At 44.5% G+C, this 19,604-nt stretch overlaps 1 protein-coding gene across 1 annotated transcript in view; it reads left to right on the forward strand.

The window, feature by feature from the left end:
- Nucleotides 1-19,604, forward strand: part of LOC137419146 (voltage-dependent T-type calcium channel subunit alpha-1G) — a 640,444-nt gene that overhangs the window by 460,287 nt on the left and 160,553 nt on the right.

Consider the following 19,604-nt stretch of genomic DNA (forward strand, 5'->3'; position numbering starts at 1 on the left):
AACTGGAGTATATGAAATATTATGACTTAGCATGCATTGAGGATTGTGATTAAAAGTGGCATTTTGTTCAACTACACCACACCTCAAGCTTCCCAAATCATAAAATACAACTCCTTGGTTTCAGGTTCCTCAATAAATATTTCACAGTTGCAGAGAAAGATGTTGTTATTTTGGAGCCCTCTGCTTATTAACCACCTGCTGGATTTCCTTTCTGGTGTTCTGATAAATGCTGATGCAGTAATGGATTTATGCCTCACACACAGTCAAGGAAGGCTCTTTCGGCAACATTTGTATGCTCTTGACATTGGATAGCATTTGGCCTTTCTTTGTGAGCTTTTTCTTCATGGCATCAAAGGTTCTGCTCACTAGGCTTCAACAAAGAAGGCAAACATTGTCTGGAGGGAGTATTGACTTGCATATACCCCTTTCCCATCCACAACCTCCAAATAGCCATCTCTGAATGAATGAATTAGCATCTTGTGTCCTTCTTTCTTCCTGAGCAATTCATCATTGGTCTTTTCGTTTACATGGATTATGTTCTTCTTCAATGACATATTGCCTTCCAATGACTTCAATGACAAATGACATGGAGTCTCACTGACGTGTTATGCCTCATCACCGAAGGTCTTATGAATGCCTCCACGGATGTACTGAATGCCTCTGCGGATGAACTGAATACCTCTGCGGATGTACTGTATGCCTCTGCAGATGTAGTGAATGTCTCCGCACATGTACTGAATACCTCTGCAGATGTACTGAATGTCTCCGCACATGTACTGAATACCTCTGCAGATGTACTGAATGTCTCCGCACATGTACTGAATACCTCTGCAGATGTACTGAATGTCTCCGCACATGTACTGAATCCCTCTGCGGATGTACTGAATGTCTCTGCAATGCACTGAATGTCTCCGCACATGTACTGAATGCCTCTGCGGATGTACTGAATGCCTCTGCAGATATACTGAATACCTCTGCGGATGTACTGAATGCCTCTGCGGATGTACTGAATACCTCTGCGGATGTACTGAATACCTCTGCGGATGTACTGAATACCTCTGCGGATGTACTGAACGCCTCTGCGGATGTACTGAATGCCTCTGCGGATGTACTGAATGCCTCTGCGTATGTACTGAATACCTCTGCGGATGTACTGAATACCTCTGCGGATGTACTGAATGCCTCTGCGGATGTACTGAATACCTCTGCGGATGTACTGAATGCCTCTGCGGATGTACTGAATACCTCTGCGGATGTACTGAATACCTCTGCGGATGTACTGAATGCCTCTGCGGATGTACTGAATACCTCTGCGGATGTACTGAATGCCTCTGCGGATGTACTGAATGCCTCTGCGGATGTACTGAATGCCTCTGCGGATGTACTGAATGCCTCTGCGGATGTACTGAATGCCTCTGCGGATGTACTGAATGCCTCTGCGGATGTACTGAATGCCTCTGCGGATGTACTGAATGCTGATGCGGATGTACTGAATGCTGATGCGGATGTACTGAATGCCTCCGCGGATCTAGTGAATGCCTCTGTGGATGTACTGAATGCCTCCGCAGTTTATGTACTGCATTCATGTTAATTAATCTACTCTTAATGGCAATATGCACAGGAGGCAGATGGATTGAACACGTTTCTTACCTTTTTAAAGATCTATTTTATAAAGAATATGAAGAGAAAGGTGGATGGGATGAGCAGTTCAGAAGAGTCCAAGTGAAGCAGAAAGACACAAACAGGGAAATGGGGACACGCAAATGAATGTACAATCGAATGAATAATAAATATACCCCACTTAGGCGCTGACGATACCGATTCAATATGAAGAACAATGGGACAAACGAGGTCTTGGATGGCACACAGCAATTGGTGTGTGCAGGTCACTGGGGAACAGGCAAAGTGCTGCTCGGGACAGGCAGGATGTGGTGGAAAATGACAGAAGAAGAAGATGCGGTGGAACACCAGGAGAGAAAATATGGCGGCCAAGCAGAGGTAAGGCGAGAGATGCGTTATTTTCCTGAAGAACCACCGTTCACCCAAGGTCCGCTGGCCCTTCCTATGTACTGTGGGACCACCTTTTCCTGCACTGCCTCCGTGATTGGCTGCCTGCCCCTTGAGGGAGGCCCGGCCGATTGCTCGCCTACTCTTCACGAAGGACACCATGGGATCTTCAACATCCACGAACTAATGCCAGCAGATGTCACTTCCGTTTCCGGTTTCTCGAGCGAGGGGTGACTTTTGATCTCTCCATGGCATCAAAAGTTTAAGTATTTTTCCATTTGTGTGTTTGTCAAATTTCCAATCGTTATTTCATTGTGTATACGTTATTGTGTGTTTATAGTTCGTTTTGGTTTGTAATTCGTGTAACTTGTAATTAATTAATCGTTTTCTGTTCACTCCGCGTGCATGGCCTTGTAACCTGTGGCTTCCCCCGTCGGTGTTTTGTTAATTTAAGTTCTTTCCTTCACTGTATTGCTTGTTTCTTACATTTTTCTCTTCTCCCCCAAACTTCCCCGAACATCTACTCTTTGTCTAACGTTTTAAATCCCCCAAAAAACAATAACAAAAAAAAACATTTATTTCCTTTTCTCCACGTGTGCGTGCTTCTGTCGTGTGCTTCTGTCCACGTGCTTCTCTCCACGTCCTTCTATCCACGTACTTCTATCCCTGGGATGCCCTGTTTGACATCCATCTGAGGGATGAACACCGAGCCCTTCAATATCACCGAACCCTTCAATCTCAAGGTCCTTGATTGTAAGGATCCATCTGAAAAGCCAGTCTGAACTTTGCAGATTAATTACACTGCGCTCACAAAGCGAAATGCGGGGTTAAGCGATTGGTTGAATGCTTACGTGTGGCATATGCATGTGTGTACGTATGTATGGTGTATGTGTGGTATATGTATGTTTGTACGTGCGTATGGCGTACGTATGGACATGTCTGCATTTTAAAAATTCATTTTCTCAGCAAGCGTTGGTCCGATTGACACGAAATTCTGCACCATAGGGGTGCCTCCTTCTGTAGATTTTTTTTACTGATAATTATGATGTCATAGATCACGTGGAACGGACGCCATCTTGGAAAAACTTTTCACCTCTATAATCCCCGAAACCGCTCAGTAGGAGAAATTGAAACATAGTTCATTGCCATGTACTCCCTAAGTGGAATAGGATATGTTAATGATGATGTCATTGGTGCCTTCATTATGACGTCATAATTCGACAAGTACCGTAAAATGGGGTGAATCGGGACAGCAAGGTGAATAGGGACACAAACTGAAAAAAAGTTCGGAAACTTTTTTCGCTGAAAATTGAAAACCATACTGATTTGTTGATATTTGGGTTGAAAGTGTTCTCTTGTTTTTTTTAAAAGCAACTTATAGTCCCTATTAACCCCATATATGGGTTAAATAGGAATAAATAGGATTTATATGGCTGTCCCTATTCACCCCGTTTTACGGGTGAATAGGGACCGTCACTAATACAAAAAAATAATAATCAAGAATCAATCCTGAGTTTCCAACTTATTGCTAAATTGATAGCTCGGATGGATGCACATAATATGCACCCATAATATAAACTATGGTGCCAATGAAAAAAAAAATGGGATAAAAAGTTTCTCCAAACTGTCCCTATTTCTTGATTATTATTTTAATACCTGTCCACATACCTGTCCACCTGACGCCTTGAGGCTTGGTTTGCAAGCCACCATCAGCAATTTTAAAAGAAAAGACTTTCATGGAAAATGTATTTCGAGTATTTTTTATCCTCAAAAATACACTGCAGTGAACACACAGTCGTGTTAAAAGATTGACCTTTAAACCCCGAGTCAAATCGTCCTTATGAAGGGGGACAGACAAATACACACGGTATTTTATATAAGGGTAGATGGTTTGCCATTTGCCGCTTCCGCATTGTCTGTATACATTCGGGCTCCCACCCGTGCATAGCATGGGCACCTTGCTGGAATATATGTGTGTGTGTGTGTGTGTGTGTGTGTGTGTGTGTGTGTGTGTGTGTGTGTGTGTGTGTGTGTGTGTGTGTGTGTGTGTGTGTGTGTGTGTATATATATATATATATATATATATATATTGTTACGGTCCGCGGATAAGGATGTTGTTTGCCGAGCGAAGGCACCGCGGCCGAACAGTTGTTCCCCGACTAAACCCGATTCACCCAAACGTTGGCCGTATCGCGCCACAGATATTCAATGTGGAAAAGACTAAGACGACGAATGCAAAGAGGAAGAAGAAGAAGACGTACAGAAGAGTAACGGGGTTTATTATTTACACACACATAAGCAAAAAGAGCAGTCACGATTATTTACAGGGGACATGAAAACGCAGGTGATACAGTGAAAATTACTAGCTTATACGGACTTAATTACCTACCCAGGACAGCACGAACAAAACAAACTCACGTACGCAAATGGATGGAAGGGTAGGAATCGTTTGGAGGGATGAGCAGGTGGGATCACAGGGCACAGCGAGCGGGTCCACTCCGGGCGCGAAGCGGGGAGCCGGCAGCTCCTTGTATTCGGCTTTACAGTGCACGCCGGCAGGGTCACTCGGCTGGTTGAAACGGGGCTGGTTGAAGCGGCTCTTTGTCAAAGGCTTTTTGTATCTCTCACGCAACTCCGGTGCTACTCTGAACTCTCTCCCGGTGGACTGCCAACCCTCTTACGCACCTGGACTTATCTGCCGTATCTCTGGTGTAGCTTGTCCCAGCGATCGTCGCACCCTTCTGTCCAAACCTTCAGCGCGGGTCTGACACGCCCCCCTCGGTTTCGGTACCGCCCTCCCCCCCCCCCCCCCCGTGCTCTGTTTCGTGACCTTGTATGGTAATCCCACGGGCTTGTCTCCTTATTTGGGCATGGCGCCGACGGCACGCCCCTCGTGGCGAGCCACGGGCTTGTTTCCTTATTTGGGCATGGGGCTGAACAGCCCCGCCCTTCGTGGCGCGCCCTGGGCTTGCCTCTCCCTGGCGCCCCCGCCCCCTCCTGTTCAAACAGAGCACGGAGCACATATTCACTATAGCAGCGAAATGAGAGGGCATGCACCCCACGCTTGTGAACTGCTTTACCCGCAGATGGAGAGTTTGGCTGGGAAATGGAAGTATTGAAGGGGAGCTATTCTTAATTGATTCGGTGCAATGGAGTGTCATTCTAATGGAAGACAAGGCCTTACTCTAAAACACATAATAAGATATAAGCTACTGAACAAGGGTTTTATCGGGTCCTTCAATGTGGTGTTTCATGGAATAACTACCGAGACGCCCTTTTTACCTTTACACAACTCTAGAGGCAGGAGGGGCCATATCCAACCAATGTTACACAACAATTTACCACTACAATACACACAATCAAAAAAAAATGCAATCCTCATATCCGCAACAATATATATATATATATATATATATATATATATATATATATATATAATTGTTGTGGTTCTCCACGCCGGCCTTCTTCCCCTTATCAAGGGGGGATTAATCCCCTTGTCTTTACTGGCCTGGCGGAACCGAGACTTATTACGTCCCTCCCGGACACATGCGGCGTAGGGTTTCGGGACTACTTTCTCGCTCGTACCTAAGTCCCCGCGCTACCCTGGGAGCGAGGAAACAAGCCTCGCACGAACCACGTGTGATGTTAGTACGCCGAGCGGATTGCGTACACGTGGTCTGCGCAGTCTTACTCAGTGGAACCCGATTGGAGCGATCTTATTCGTGCCACGCTTAGTCAATTGAGGAAACCACAGGAACGATCAAATCAGAAAGAAAGAACAAGGGTTTAGTTTTTCCCACACGTATATACAGTTCAAGGATGAAGAGACACAGAGCAATCCTTAAACAGTCTTAACTTATCTCTGGGACAACGGGCCCGTCTCACTCACACTCACACAGGGGATTGCAGATGGGCAGGTGTTCCCCAACGCGTCCAGGGATGGTCCTCGTCCAGCTCTCCACGGTCCACGGCACGTCCCGCGAAGATGGTAGCAGGCGAAGGCAGGGACTCGTAGCGCGTCTCTCGTACAAAGGGATGATCGGGGCGAAACGGTAGAGGGTAGACTTTAGCGCGGCTGGCGGTTACTCAGCCTCGTTCACTCGCGCGGCTGAAAATGCGCTATTTCGATATAAACGCGCCTGGCTGCGCCCGCGTATATGTACCGACCAACTCCTCTTCTTCAATTCACTTGGTGTTGGTTAGCGTGCGCATTCTCGTGCAATGGTCAAGTTCATCAGGCAGTACAACGCGAGTCCTGTTATCTCTCTCTCTCTCGCAGCAAGTCAAGTCCTCTTAGCCCTCCGATGCAAGTCCTGTCGAGGGCTTTGCGCAGCGGGTGTTTATAGCTACGCCCCCCCCCGAACCTTCTGGAACTCACCAGACTCTTCTCACCACGCCCTCTGACGCCACCACCCTCGAGCTCTGATTGGCGACTCGTGCTTACCGTCATTGCTTCTGCCGCTCCGCCTCGACTCCGCCCCGATCCTCCTCTGCCTGCCTCGTGTTAACTCGCCCAATATGAACCAACGTTAACGCAAAAAGGGTTGAGGCTACAGACGTAGGATGACCGGTGGCAGTAGGGCCTATTTTCCTGGCTCCTACTCCACGCAGAATTAACAAAGGAGAGGAACTATGCTCACAAATACTAAGACATAACTATACTATCGCGAGGCTACATGTTGCTTGTGTGACTAACTATGGGGGACAGACTTTAACCTTTATTACTCTCACTTGACAGACTCAAAACCGCAACACTGCCCCCCTCCCTCGTCAGACCCGTCCCCGAGTCGAACCTACTGGAACGACCGGTTTTGAGAAAGACTTCGGACTAACTTTTAATTACGTGTGACACTTGGATGTGGTTCCCCCTAACATTTATTCTAACCCATGTGTGCGACAGTTTTACGACACTAAATATGTCCCACCTACTGCGTTGAGTAGCTAACTAACAGACTCGCACCCACAATTAACCGAATTGCGGAATTATTTTCAAACTAAACATAGAGCCGGTGGGCAGCAATTTATATACAATCACAATCTAACTTATTTACAGTTCTATGACCCAGGACCTGTCCTTTTTGAAAAGAAGTTGGAGGGGAGAAAAACACAGCAATGCACAAATACACAGTCATCTAATCACAGTTCACATTTGCTGCTGGTCTGGCATCTTCTGTCTTCCTGCATCTTCCGTGTGCAATAAAACTTACAGTTCTTCTTTCCCAGCACACCAATAATAAAAACGTACAAAACACATGTTCGTTTTATTGGATTTGTCAGCAGGGCCAACCCTATATGGTCCAACTGCGTGACATTGATGCCACTCAAAACCAGTGGTCCGAAGATGCAAGGTGAGTTTGCAGCAAAGTACTGCACAGCAAAAGTGTAAGGCCACAAAACCTGTGGTCCATAATGTGTAATGTGATGATGTGCAGCAAAGTGTCTGTGGCAGCAAAGTTATAACCAATGAAACGGCAGCAAAGTGCTGCGCAGTTCATCTGCACAGGTGTAGAAAAGTGCAGCAGGGTGCTGCACATGTGCAGCAAGCGCAGCTGCACAGTTCGATGTTGCTGCACAACTCCTCCAAAGTGGGTCCGGGGTGGGGGGAGAGACAAAGCACGGTCAGCAAAGCAGAAAGGGCGCAAAGGTACACATCAACACAAGGTAATGCAACGCGAGGGGCGCGGAGGAGCGAGCAGAGCAGACTCGTCTCTAACCGTCTGTACCCCCCCAACGTCGGCTACACTACCCTGGCCCTTCCTTGTATTTACAAATTTCATCACTACGTTTTGTCTCTTCTATCCCCCTCTAGTTCCACATTAGTCTTCCAATGCCTCCCAGGAAGGAAGAGATGGAACCAACACAATGTCACTCTACGTCGTGATGCGTCTTACTCACTCAAATCATTTACAAAGCCCTGGTGTGGTGTTCCGTTTCCCTTGGTGAATGGATGTGGATGTGGCGAAGGGAATTGCTCTCATCCTAACTACTCTAACTGACATTAACTCACTTAAACTACCCGGGGTCATGCCCTGCCAATCGGCCATCTTTAAACTATGTGGTTCTAAAAACCAGATTCCCATTGACCACTCTGCGGTGCCCCTGAATTTGGGTCTCACCCCCCAATTTTTCTTACTGTGCCCTTGCACAATTTCGGGGCAGGCTCGTGTGGCTCCACTAGCAGGTCCAACTACCTGCGCACCTCCGCCACTGAAGTCGCCACCCGAGCTTACCTGCTCCTGCGACTACCCTACACTGGGGAAGGCCCTCCCTCGCTCTTTACCCCTCTGATGCCCTCTCTGGCAGTGGGCTACCCGGGTCCTTCTCCTGGATCCTCGGGCCCCATTGAACACTACTCACGACTACTCTGACTGGCTCCCAGAGCCTACCTGCGGCCTCACCTGGCCGACAAACTACCAGTGGCGGAGTGCTCCAATAACGATAACCATATTGGGACATTGAAGCCTATTTTCCTGGCTCCTACTCCACGCAGAATTAATAAAGGAGAGGAACTAAGCTCACAAATACTAAGACATAACGATACTATCGCGAGGCTACATGTTGCTTGTGTGACTAACTATGTGGGACAGACTTTTACCTTTATTACTCTCACTTGACAGATTCAAAACCGCAACAATATATATATATATATATATATATATATATGTATATATATATACATGTATATATATATATATATATATATATATATATATATATATATATATATATATATATATATATATATATATATATATATATACATACATACATATATATATATATATATATATATATATATATATATATATATATATATATATATATACATATATATATATATATATATATATATATATATATATATATATATATATATATATATATATATATATATATATATATATATACATATATATACATATATATACATACATATATATATATATATATATATATACATATATATATATATATATATATGTATATATATGTATATATATATATATATATATATATATATATATATATATATATATATATATATATATATATATATATATATATATATATATATTACATACATACATACAGTCACGTGAAAAAGTAAGTACACCCCATGTAAAGTTTTGACTTTTTCAACATATTTCAACATACAGCTATTTGATCTTCTTTTCAACAACATTGATAGATAAAGGTGATATAATACAACAAATATCATGAAACATTTACATTTTGTAGTCCATTGTATAATTTAAATAAACATAAATGCAAATTTCGCATGTGGAAAAAGTAAGTACACCCTTGGCTCCAATAGGTGGTATTGCCCCCTTTGGCAGAAACAACCTCAAGTAGGCGTTTCTTATAACTGTCTACCAGTCTCTGACATCGACTGGGAGAAATTTTTGCCCACTCCTCCATGCAGAATTATTTCAGCTGTGCGATGTTTGAGGGGTTTCTTGCATGCACAGCTCGTTTCAAATCCCCCCACAACATCTCGTTGGGATTTAGATCCGGGCTCTGACTTGGCCATTCCAGAACCCTCCATTTCTTTCTTTTCAGCCATTCCTTGGTGGATTTACTGGTATGTTTCGGGTCATTGTCATGTTGCAAGGTCCACCTTCGGTTGAGCTTCACCTTTCCGACAGAGATGACCTCACATTATCGTCAAGCACCCTCTGGTACAATGAAGAATTCATAGTGGATTCTATGACGGTGAGCTGCCCAGGCCCTGATGCAGCAAGGCTGCACCAAACCATAATATTTCCACCACCATGCTTTCCAGTTGGTATCAGGTTCTTGTGGTCAAATGCTGTCTTTGGTTTTCGCCAAACATGTCTTCTGGTACTGTGGCCAAATAGCTCTACCTTTCACTCATCTGCCCAGAGCACATTGTTCCAGAAGTGCTGGTCTTCACCTAGGTGTTCATTGGCAAACTTTAGTCTTGCCCTGATGTTCTTTCTGGACAGCAAATGTTTCCTCCTGGCACACCTCCAATGTAGATCAAATTTGTGCAGCCTCTTTCTCATGGTAGACTCGTGCACTTTGACATCAACAGTGGCAAGAGCTACCTGTAGGTCCCGTGATGACATTCTGGGGGTTCTTAGAGACTTCTTTCAGCATCTTGCGGTCTTCTCTCAGGCTGAACTTGCTGGGGCAGCCTGGCCTGAACCAGTTGGCAGTTGTTTGGAATCTTCTCCACTTGTAGATGATCTTCCGGACAGTCGAATGATTGATTTCAAATTGTTTGGAGATCTTTTTAAATCCCTTCCCAGACTCATATGCATCTATAACCTTCTTTCTGAAGGCCTCAGAGAGCTCTTTTAATCTAGGCATGGTGACGCCACACACTTCAACAACAAAGAGCAAACCAAACTAAATGTCTGAGGTTTAAATAAGACAGGTTCCTCCAAGATCCTCTCTAACGATGTTCTAATCATTTGCACCTGAGCTGGTGCACCTGATTCTAATTTTAGTTATTTGAAGTAGTGATAAATGTAGGGGTGTACTTACTTTTTCCACATGCAAAATTTGCATTTATGTTTATTTAAATTATACAATGGACTACAAAATGTAGATGTTTCATGATATTTGTTATATTATATCACCTTTATCTCTCAATATTGTTGAAATGAAGATCAAATAGCTGTATGTTGAAATATGTTGAAAAAGTCAAAACTTTACATGGGGTGTACTTACTTTTTCACGTGACTGTATATATATATACATACAGACTTGGCATTTAATATGGAATTTTTTTTTGGTGGGGCTGAACTTACTTTTCAAGATGTCTTAGAACCAAAAGTTCATTGGAATTATGTTGAAATTATTCGAGATTTTGTTAATGTGACCTTTAAAAGAAACAAAAACCACATTTGACATTTCGAAACAAATAAATGAATTCTTGAAAGTGATGTAAACTGAGATCGAACTCAATTCATGGACAGCACTGTTAAACTTCTGTACGTTTTCCAGAAGTATCTCTTTATTTTGCACATTAGCCAAATTTTTTTTTAACAAAAACAAAAGTTCAATTACGACTGGGATTACGAACAGTAAAATTACAGTTCAGTACTTCGTGTAACCCCCACGAGCATTCAGGAGAGCATGCACACGTTGAGGCATGCTGTTCCCGAGATTTGCCAAGGTTTGGACAGGAATCGCTTGCCATGCAGTGACAATAGCCTGCTGCAATTCACGCACAGAGGTCGGCTGCTGGTCCAAGTGGTCGATTTGATGCGTTAATTCTGCCCACAAGTTCTCTATCGGATTAATATCCGGGGACATGGCAGGCCACTCCATATGCTCTACACCACGGTCAGCAAGAAAGTGTTGGATCATGCGAGCACGATGAGGCCGTGCATTGTCATCTTGGAAGACAAAGTTTCCTCGAAAGGCTGCACGAGCAAATGGAAGCAATGTTTCTTCCAGAATGGCCCTGTACTTGAACTGGTTCAGGTTTCCATTCAGAACAACCAGGTCAGTTTTGCCCCCTGCATGAAAAGCAGCCGAAACGGTCACCCCACCACCTCCAGCTTTGACTCTTGGCACTATACAATCTTTGTTGTAGGCTTCATGCACTTGTCTGTGCACTCGGACGCGGCCACCTTGACGATAGACCAGAAATCTAGACTCGTCACTGAAGATCACGTGATTCCAGTGTCCTGGCTGCCATTGACGGTGCTCTCTGGCCCACTGCAATCGGCGCTGGCAGTGTTGTCTGGTCAGGCGTGGCTTTCTCAGGGGACGCCTGGCACGATAGCCTGCTTGAACCAGTCGTTGGTTGACTAGCCTTCTGGATACAGGCACATTTGTCATTTGCTGCCACTCAGCCCTAAGCCGATTAGCTGACTTGGTACGGCCATTGCGGACTAACCGGTGCAGCTGGCGATGATGCCTCCTTGTGGTTCTGTGGGGACGTCCTGGCCTCGGTATTGGAGTCGGGACACCCCTCTGAGCATTTCGTTTCAGGATCTTTGACACCTGACCTTGAGTGATGCCCTACTGCCGAGCAATAGCACGCTGTTTCATGCCGTAATTTTGTAAAGCCACCGCTCCATGACAAACAGCATTGTCGAGTTGACGGACCATCTCCAGAGGAAGCGGCAATAACGTTTGGAGACGTGCAGCAGTTGTTTTCCACTAATACAGAACGCAACAACCCTTGTATACCCGACTGTGAAGCCAATCATCAAATGCACCTGTCCGTACAGTTTGCCACGCCACCTGTGATATAATCCTGTTGTTGACTTCTTTCTGCGACAATCAGTGACATGGTTCTTTTAACAAATAAATCACCAAAGTGTAAAAGAAACTCACCAGATTGATATACTGAATTAAGAAAGTAAACCCAAGTCAAGAAAAAATATATATTCCATATTAAATGCCAAGTCTGTATATATATTCATACATATAAGTGACTGGCTCTGGCAAAAGCAGACACTTGGGGGCAAAAATCAAAATTGAGATTTTTGATATTATCTGATTCCCCATGCTTTTCGCTTTCATTTGATATATATATATTTTGTTAATTGGATGAAAATTAGCGAAGTTATGGTATTTTAATGACAATTATATTTTTGTTTAAACAATGGAGATAATTAGGTTCAAAGTTCACAAGACAGTTCACATGCACAAAGAATGTGCACACGTATAGCTTTTCATTCATACATGTCAGGGATCTTCTTCGCATTACGATGTGATTTCGTGATCTTCATATCTTTTTGACCGAGGAATCGTGGCTTTCTGAGCACATATTGAGAATGACATTATAGATTCTTCGTCGAATTTCACAACTTTTCTGTTGTTTCTTGGAAAAATGTTTTTGTGCATAATAATCTAGAGAAGTTACTCTTTCTACCCATATAAAAATTTCAATTTGGTCCCTGTTGTCATATTTTGACTCTCTTCGGCTTTTTCTCGCTAAGGGAAATGCCCCCAAGTGTCTGCTTATATATATTGTCGTGCGAATCCCTCCAGGTTAATACCAGGGACCGCGGATGGACCCAACGGATCTACTGGAGGCGACGATCAAACACGGATTTTACTTATGTAGCGCGGAAAGAAGAGGGGAAGAGGAAGAAGCGGTAAAAGCGCGTAACTGTGGAAGGGGAACGAACTCAAACGGACACAAGATTTGCAGGGAATGTTAAATATTACAAGGGTTTATTTGCAATCAGGATCGGGACAGGGAACCGCGATGATAAATCTAATTTCTAAATTGGGATCCCACATACCGACTTCAGAAACGAACAAGGGAAAATGAATTAATAAAAGAAAACGTTGTGTATGTGTAAATGCTGGGTGTGAGTGCAGCCTTATCTCGTCTGTAGTCTTGTCCGTCGTCGTCCCACGCGGCTCCCTCCGTCCGCCTCCGAGCACCAATCCAAAAGCACCATGCGTCCAACGCACCAAAAGCACCACGCGTCCAACGCAGGCTAGCGAGCTCCACACAAGGTCGATCTCCAACACGAGGCACAAAGAGACAGGAACGGAGAGATTGCAGGAAGAGAGAACCGCGTCGGGGAGAGGAACAGAGCCAACAGGAATCCAAGCCAAGCGCAGCGTGAAGCACGATCCAAGTCAAGCACGAACCTGGCAAAGAGAGCTCGCTAAAATGTCATCTCTGAGAAAAAGCTCCCGAATCGGTGCAGCACCCCTTTATATCACTTCGCCTGGTGACGTCAGACCGAAGCTTCTCATCGTTCCCCGAACTTTCCAGCATCTTTCCTCCAATGAATCCCCTCCTCCTCAGTTGCGGCCTCGTGCCTCCGGCGCTGATTGGCTGAGGTTCGCGCCTTCCGCGCCAACCAATCACAGGCCTCCCTGTGGCATGGTCACAGCCCCTCCCATGCGATGTTGCTATGCGAACAGGTGGTGCAGCTAGCGGCAGCCACCATCGGCGGTGCCCCGATCTGGCTTCCTGCCCGTCTTCCAAAGTCGTTGTGGTAAGGGAAAGGGAATTATTTAATGTTGCACTAAGGGCCTATCTAAGTGTTTATGTTGGTGTGCATTGCCATAAGGGACAAAGGTTTGATTACCAGTGTGACACACAAGGCTGTTATCTTTAATCCCTACAACTACCTATCACACGAACATCCTGGTATGTTCACAGGTATACTCCTTAACCGACAAACCGGACTACACACAGAACTTATTACAGGGCAGATTCCTGATCGCGACAGACGAAGCATGTTACCTATTCAGATCTACCTGACTCTAGATATTGCTCTACCCTCCCGACATAACACAGCCCCCCCACCCCCTGGAACCGTAGCTCCTGCTCGGTTCACTGCAGGCGCTACCATTCCATTCTTAACACTTACTGTCTCACACTTAATTAACCTACGAAATAAAGCAGGAGGGCTGTGGTAAGTGAGTCGGACTTCCTACCTATTATCCTTAACATGCTAATCCCCTTAACAATCATGCAATCAAATATTTACAATGATTCAGGTCGTTCCTGCGGAGGGAGGAAACAAACAACACGCAAAACCTACCTTAACCACAAAACTTACCAAGCTTACAAAAATTCACAACTTTATGAACATTTATACAACCCCGGTCTACAGACCGCGTCCCCCGGTGGATGCCACAAGACGCAACCTTACCTGCGGGACCATCCCAATGTACCCATAAATTTCCACGGGCCCTGTCCAGGTGTTACAGGTGAGTGACATGGCTCAGTGGATTTCGCCCACATTCATGCAACATGAACCCCTTATCCACTCATTCTCATTCCAAAACTCATCAAGGCATTTCAAAAGTCAACAAAGCACTTATTTCATCCCCCTGCAGGACCATGGCATTGATGTCAATCGTGTGTGCATTTCATTTCTCAACGAGGCAGCGGGGAGGTACCGCACAACAAGACGGTGGGGGCGCTTCAGGCTGTGATGCCCGCAGTCCCAAACACAAGTCAACCGACTCACAAGTACATTGCCGCCCCCCCCCCCCCTTTACCTCTTGGCCCCGTGACAGCCCAACAGCCCTTTCCGCCGTTACCTCGCCGGTGAGGGTCTCCACACACCAGGCTCCGTTGCCTCCTGCTTCCGCGCAGCTCCACGGGTAGCCGGGGGTCTCCTTTACCCCACGGCGCCCAACCAGACCCTCCACCGACGAGCTCCAATTTCCAGATACCACTGGCTGCCAGGGGTAATTGCTACAGAAGGGGGTCGCAGGCATCGCTCCTCCGACCTTGATCTGTACCTGCGGGCACACACACCTTTCCCACCCACAAGATCCCAAAACACATTTCCTCCCCCGCTGCCATTCAATTCTCAACACATTTCCAAAGATGGTGTTACAAAAAGTTGCCATGGCCTGCTTCATGTGAAATCCCCAGTTCACATTTTACCATTGCACATTTTCAAAACGCAATAATCACAATAATCACCACTCACTCTCCATTATCTCCACCCTCACGACCACATGAAAACACATGACCACAACACTAACATAAACGCCACCCACAAAACTCTGTGGCACACATTCCATCTCCCTCACCGACCCTGTCATCACTCTCACCCGCCCCCAACTCCAAATTACATGTCCCCAAATTTCCATCAGCAAGTCCTGAAGCCTGGGACAGTACACATCAAAACACTCACCTCAAATGCAGGTAGTTGCAGGTTGCTCAGACCCAAAGTGCCATCCACCCTCAAAATCCCAAAATTTATCATTGAGCCAATCAAATTCTTCCAAATTTCTCTTTTGTCTACACTACACTGGCAGGTATGTGCGTCCGCATCCAACGGTGAACCGTTCTAAACAACTACTTGTGGCTACGACAGCTCCGCACCTCTACCGTGCAAGGGTCATCAGGACAAGGTGAGCAGTCAAAACGCCAACATAGCCCATGAGTGTCCATAAGGGTGCGACCCACCATCCATCCTTCGGCCCCCCTGCGAGGAACACAGCTGCACCAGCCCCACCTGGCCAATGCGGTGAGCACCTGCCGCCTACACCGCCATTCCCAAGGCCTCGGACCTGGGGGGCACGGTCGCAGTGCGTGGCATCCCAACAGCCACGTCCCCTGCACCTCCACATCATCCCCCATTCTGACCACATGCAGCCCCCAGTGCCCACCTACACTTGACCACACCAAGGTCCAGTCGACAGCCATGCTCCACCAGGAGACCAACCCAGAAGACATGGTCCACACACCTCGGACACGCACAGCATCACGTTGGCCCTCAGACCCCCAACTCCATCCCCATGATCCCACGTCCCAAATAGTGGCGCAGTCGCCCCCGCAACCAGTTGAAGGCTGTGTCTTGCTAACCTATGAATTTTTATTCCAGCCTCCAACACTCTGGTCTAGCACACCTGGATCAATAATCGTGTCACTGTGCAGTGACCACCATAGCATTTCAAAATTCACCCTTAAATTTACATCTAACCCTCTGATTACCCATGCCAAACATTTGTCACAATTCACTCATTTCACCAAAGAAAGATGCTTTGCCATACACATGCCAGCCGAGCATGGCCCATACAGTCATGTGAAAAAGTATGTACACCCCATGTAAAGTTTTGACTTTTTCAACATATTTCAACATACAGCTATTTGATCTTCATTTCAACAATATTGACAGATAAAGGTGATATAATATAACAAATATCATGAAACATTTACATTTTGTAGTCCATTGTATAATTTAAATAAACATAAATGCAAATTTCGCATGTGGAAAAAGTAAGTACACCCTTGACTCTAATAGGTGGTATTGCCCCATTTGGCAGAAACAACCTCAAGTAGGCATTTCTTATAACTGTCTACCAGTCTCTGACATCGACTGGGAGAAATTTTTGCCCACTCCTCCATGCAGTATTCTTTCAGCTGTGTGATGCTTGAGGGGTTTCTTGCATGCACAGCTCGTTTCAAATCCCCCCACAACATCTCGATGGGATTTAGATCTGGGCTTTGACTTTGCCATTCCAGAACCCTCCATTTCTTTCTTTTCAGCCATTCCTTGGTGGATTTACTGGTACTAGGGCATGCCCGTACGTGGGTGCCCGTTCCTTGCCAAAAAAAAAAAAAAAAACGCTACCCGTACGCTCTACCCCGCCCGTACGCCCGTACGCCCGTAAACAAAAAAAACAACGCTCTTCGCTTCCGCCCTTCGCTCTGACTGAATTGGGAGAAATAATGCGCATAAGAAATCGAGAAATTATTATTTTCTCCGGAAGAAATCGAATTACGACCGTAATGGCGCACGCGCTCGGCTCGGCTCGCTCTCACATCGGCCACGCCTACGCAACAACGCGTTCTGTGATTGGCTGCCGGAAGTGAAGTCTTCACTGTCCGGAAGGTCGCAAATCGCAGTTACGATGAATCGCAAATTAGTTTTAATTAGTTTTAAAACATAGTTTAACGGCAACATAGTTTTCCAACGTGAAATAAATGAATACGCTCTCAAATGTGCCGTCCGAGCAGAGTCTGTTCGCCACGTTCGGCACACGTGATAGCTCGCTGCTCTCTGATTGGTTGAATCGTTTTTTGGACATAGCTCGGTAACTACTTCTCCGATTAATATGAAACCTTGAAAAGGCACATCCTCGGGTCCCCAGCAATATACCTGGCAAGTTTAAAGTATATCGGACCCGTGGTTGTCGAGAAACAGTGGTCACAGACATACAGACATACAAACATACAAACATACAAACATACAAACATACAAACATACAAACATACACACAGAGATTACTGGAATTATAGATAGATGTTTAGGGTCATTGTCATGTTGCAAGGTCCACCTTCAGTTGAGCTTCAACTGTCCGACAGATGGCCTCACATTATCCTCAAGCACCCTCTGGTACAATGAAGAATGCATAGTGGATTCTATGATGGTGAGCGGCCCAAGCCCTGATGCGGCAAAGTTGCCCCAAACCATAATATTTCCACCACCATGCTTTACAGTTGGTATCAGGTTCTTGTGGTCAAATGCTGTCTTTGGTTTTCGCCAAACATGTCTTCTGGTACTGTGGCCAAATAGCTCTACCTTTGACTCATCTGTCCAGAGCACATTGTTCCAGAAGTGCTGGTCTTTGCCTTGGTGTTCATTGGCAAACTTTAGCTTGCCCTGATGTTCTATCTGGACAGCAAGGTTTCCTCCTGGCACACCTCCCATGTAGATCAAATTTGTGCAGCCTCTTTCTAATGATAGACTCGTGCACTTTGACATCAACAGTGGCAAGAGCTACCTGTCAGTCCCATGATGACATTCTGGGGTTCTTAGAGACTTCTTTCAGCACCTTGCGGTCTGCTCTTTGGCTGAACTTGCTGGGGCGGCCTGGCCTGAACAAGTTGGCAGTTGTTTGGAATCTTCTCCACTTGCAGATGATCTTCCGGACAGTCGAATGATTGATTTCAAATTGTTTGGAGATCTTTTTAAATCCCTTCCCAGACTCGTAGGCATCTATAACCTTCTTTCTGAAGACCTCAGAGAGCTCTTTTGATCTCGGCATGGTGACGCCACACACTTCAACAACAAAGAGCAAACCAAACTAAATGTCAGGTTTAAATAAGACAGGTTCCTCCAAGATCCTCTCTGATGATGTTCTAATCATTTGCACCTGAGCTGGTGCACCTGATTCTAATTTTAGGTATTTGAAGTAGTGATAAATGTAGGGGTGTACTTACTTTTTCCACATGTGAAATTTGCATTCATGTTTATTTAAATTATACAATGGACTACAAAATGTAAATGTTTCATGATATTTGTTATATTATATCACCTTTATCTATCAATATTGTTGAAATGAAGATCAAATAGCTGTATGTTGAAATATGTTGAAAAAGTCAAAACTTTACATGGGGTGTACTTACTTTTTCACGTGACTGTATATACTATATATATATATATATATATATATATATATATATATATATATATATATATATATATATATATATATATATATATAAAAATATATATATATAAATATATATATATAAATATATATATATAAATATATATATATATAAATATATATAAAGCAGTAAAGTATGTTTGTTTGTTTGTTTGTCCTCTTATAACTCGAGAACTACTCATCGCAGAGCAAAACCAAAGACATTCGGAATCAGTACGTCTCAGAGCAACTACAGCACACCTTAAAATTAAAAAAACTTCGCGTTTTAAAATTATGACGTCATCAGCGTATTTCAAAACGTTAATTTTTCAACTTCATATTCGGAATCAGTCCTAGGTGTCCATTTTGAACGATAAAAGACCTTCAATCCCTTAAGTGACTGTTTTTCGAATAAAGGTAACAGATTGGTAAAATTAATGATAATTTAATAAAGCGAAATGTCTATTGTACTGCTTTACAAATTAAAACACACGATGCCCCTTTTACTTCCACAAAGTTATAACCGGAACTGACGGATGTTTATTCTTTTAATGAGTACGGAGGGGGATATGTGTCCGTATTTAAGTGAAAATTGGACATTATGATTTAATAGATCGATTAACAAAAAAATCGATTGGTGCAAGCTCAAGCCTTTTTTTTTTTTTTTTTTTTTTTTTGTATACAAGATCGAGGCTCGTGAAAGAGCGAACATTAATCACACAGAAAGACAAACAGACACATAAAAC

Source organism: Myxine glutinosa, chromosome 1 (assembly GCF_964187855.1).
Source record: "Myxine glutinosa chromosome 1, kmMyxGlut1.1, whole genome shotgun sequence".
Taxonomy (NCBI): domain Eukaryota; kingdom Metazoa; phylum Chordata; class Myxini; order Myxiniformes; family Myxinidae; genus Myxine; species Myxine glutinosa.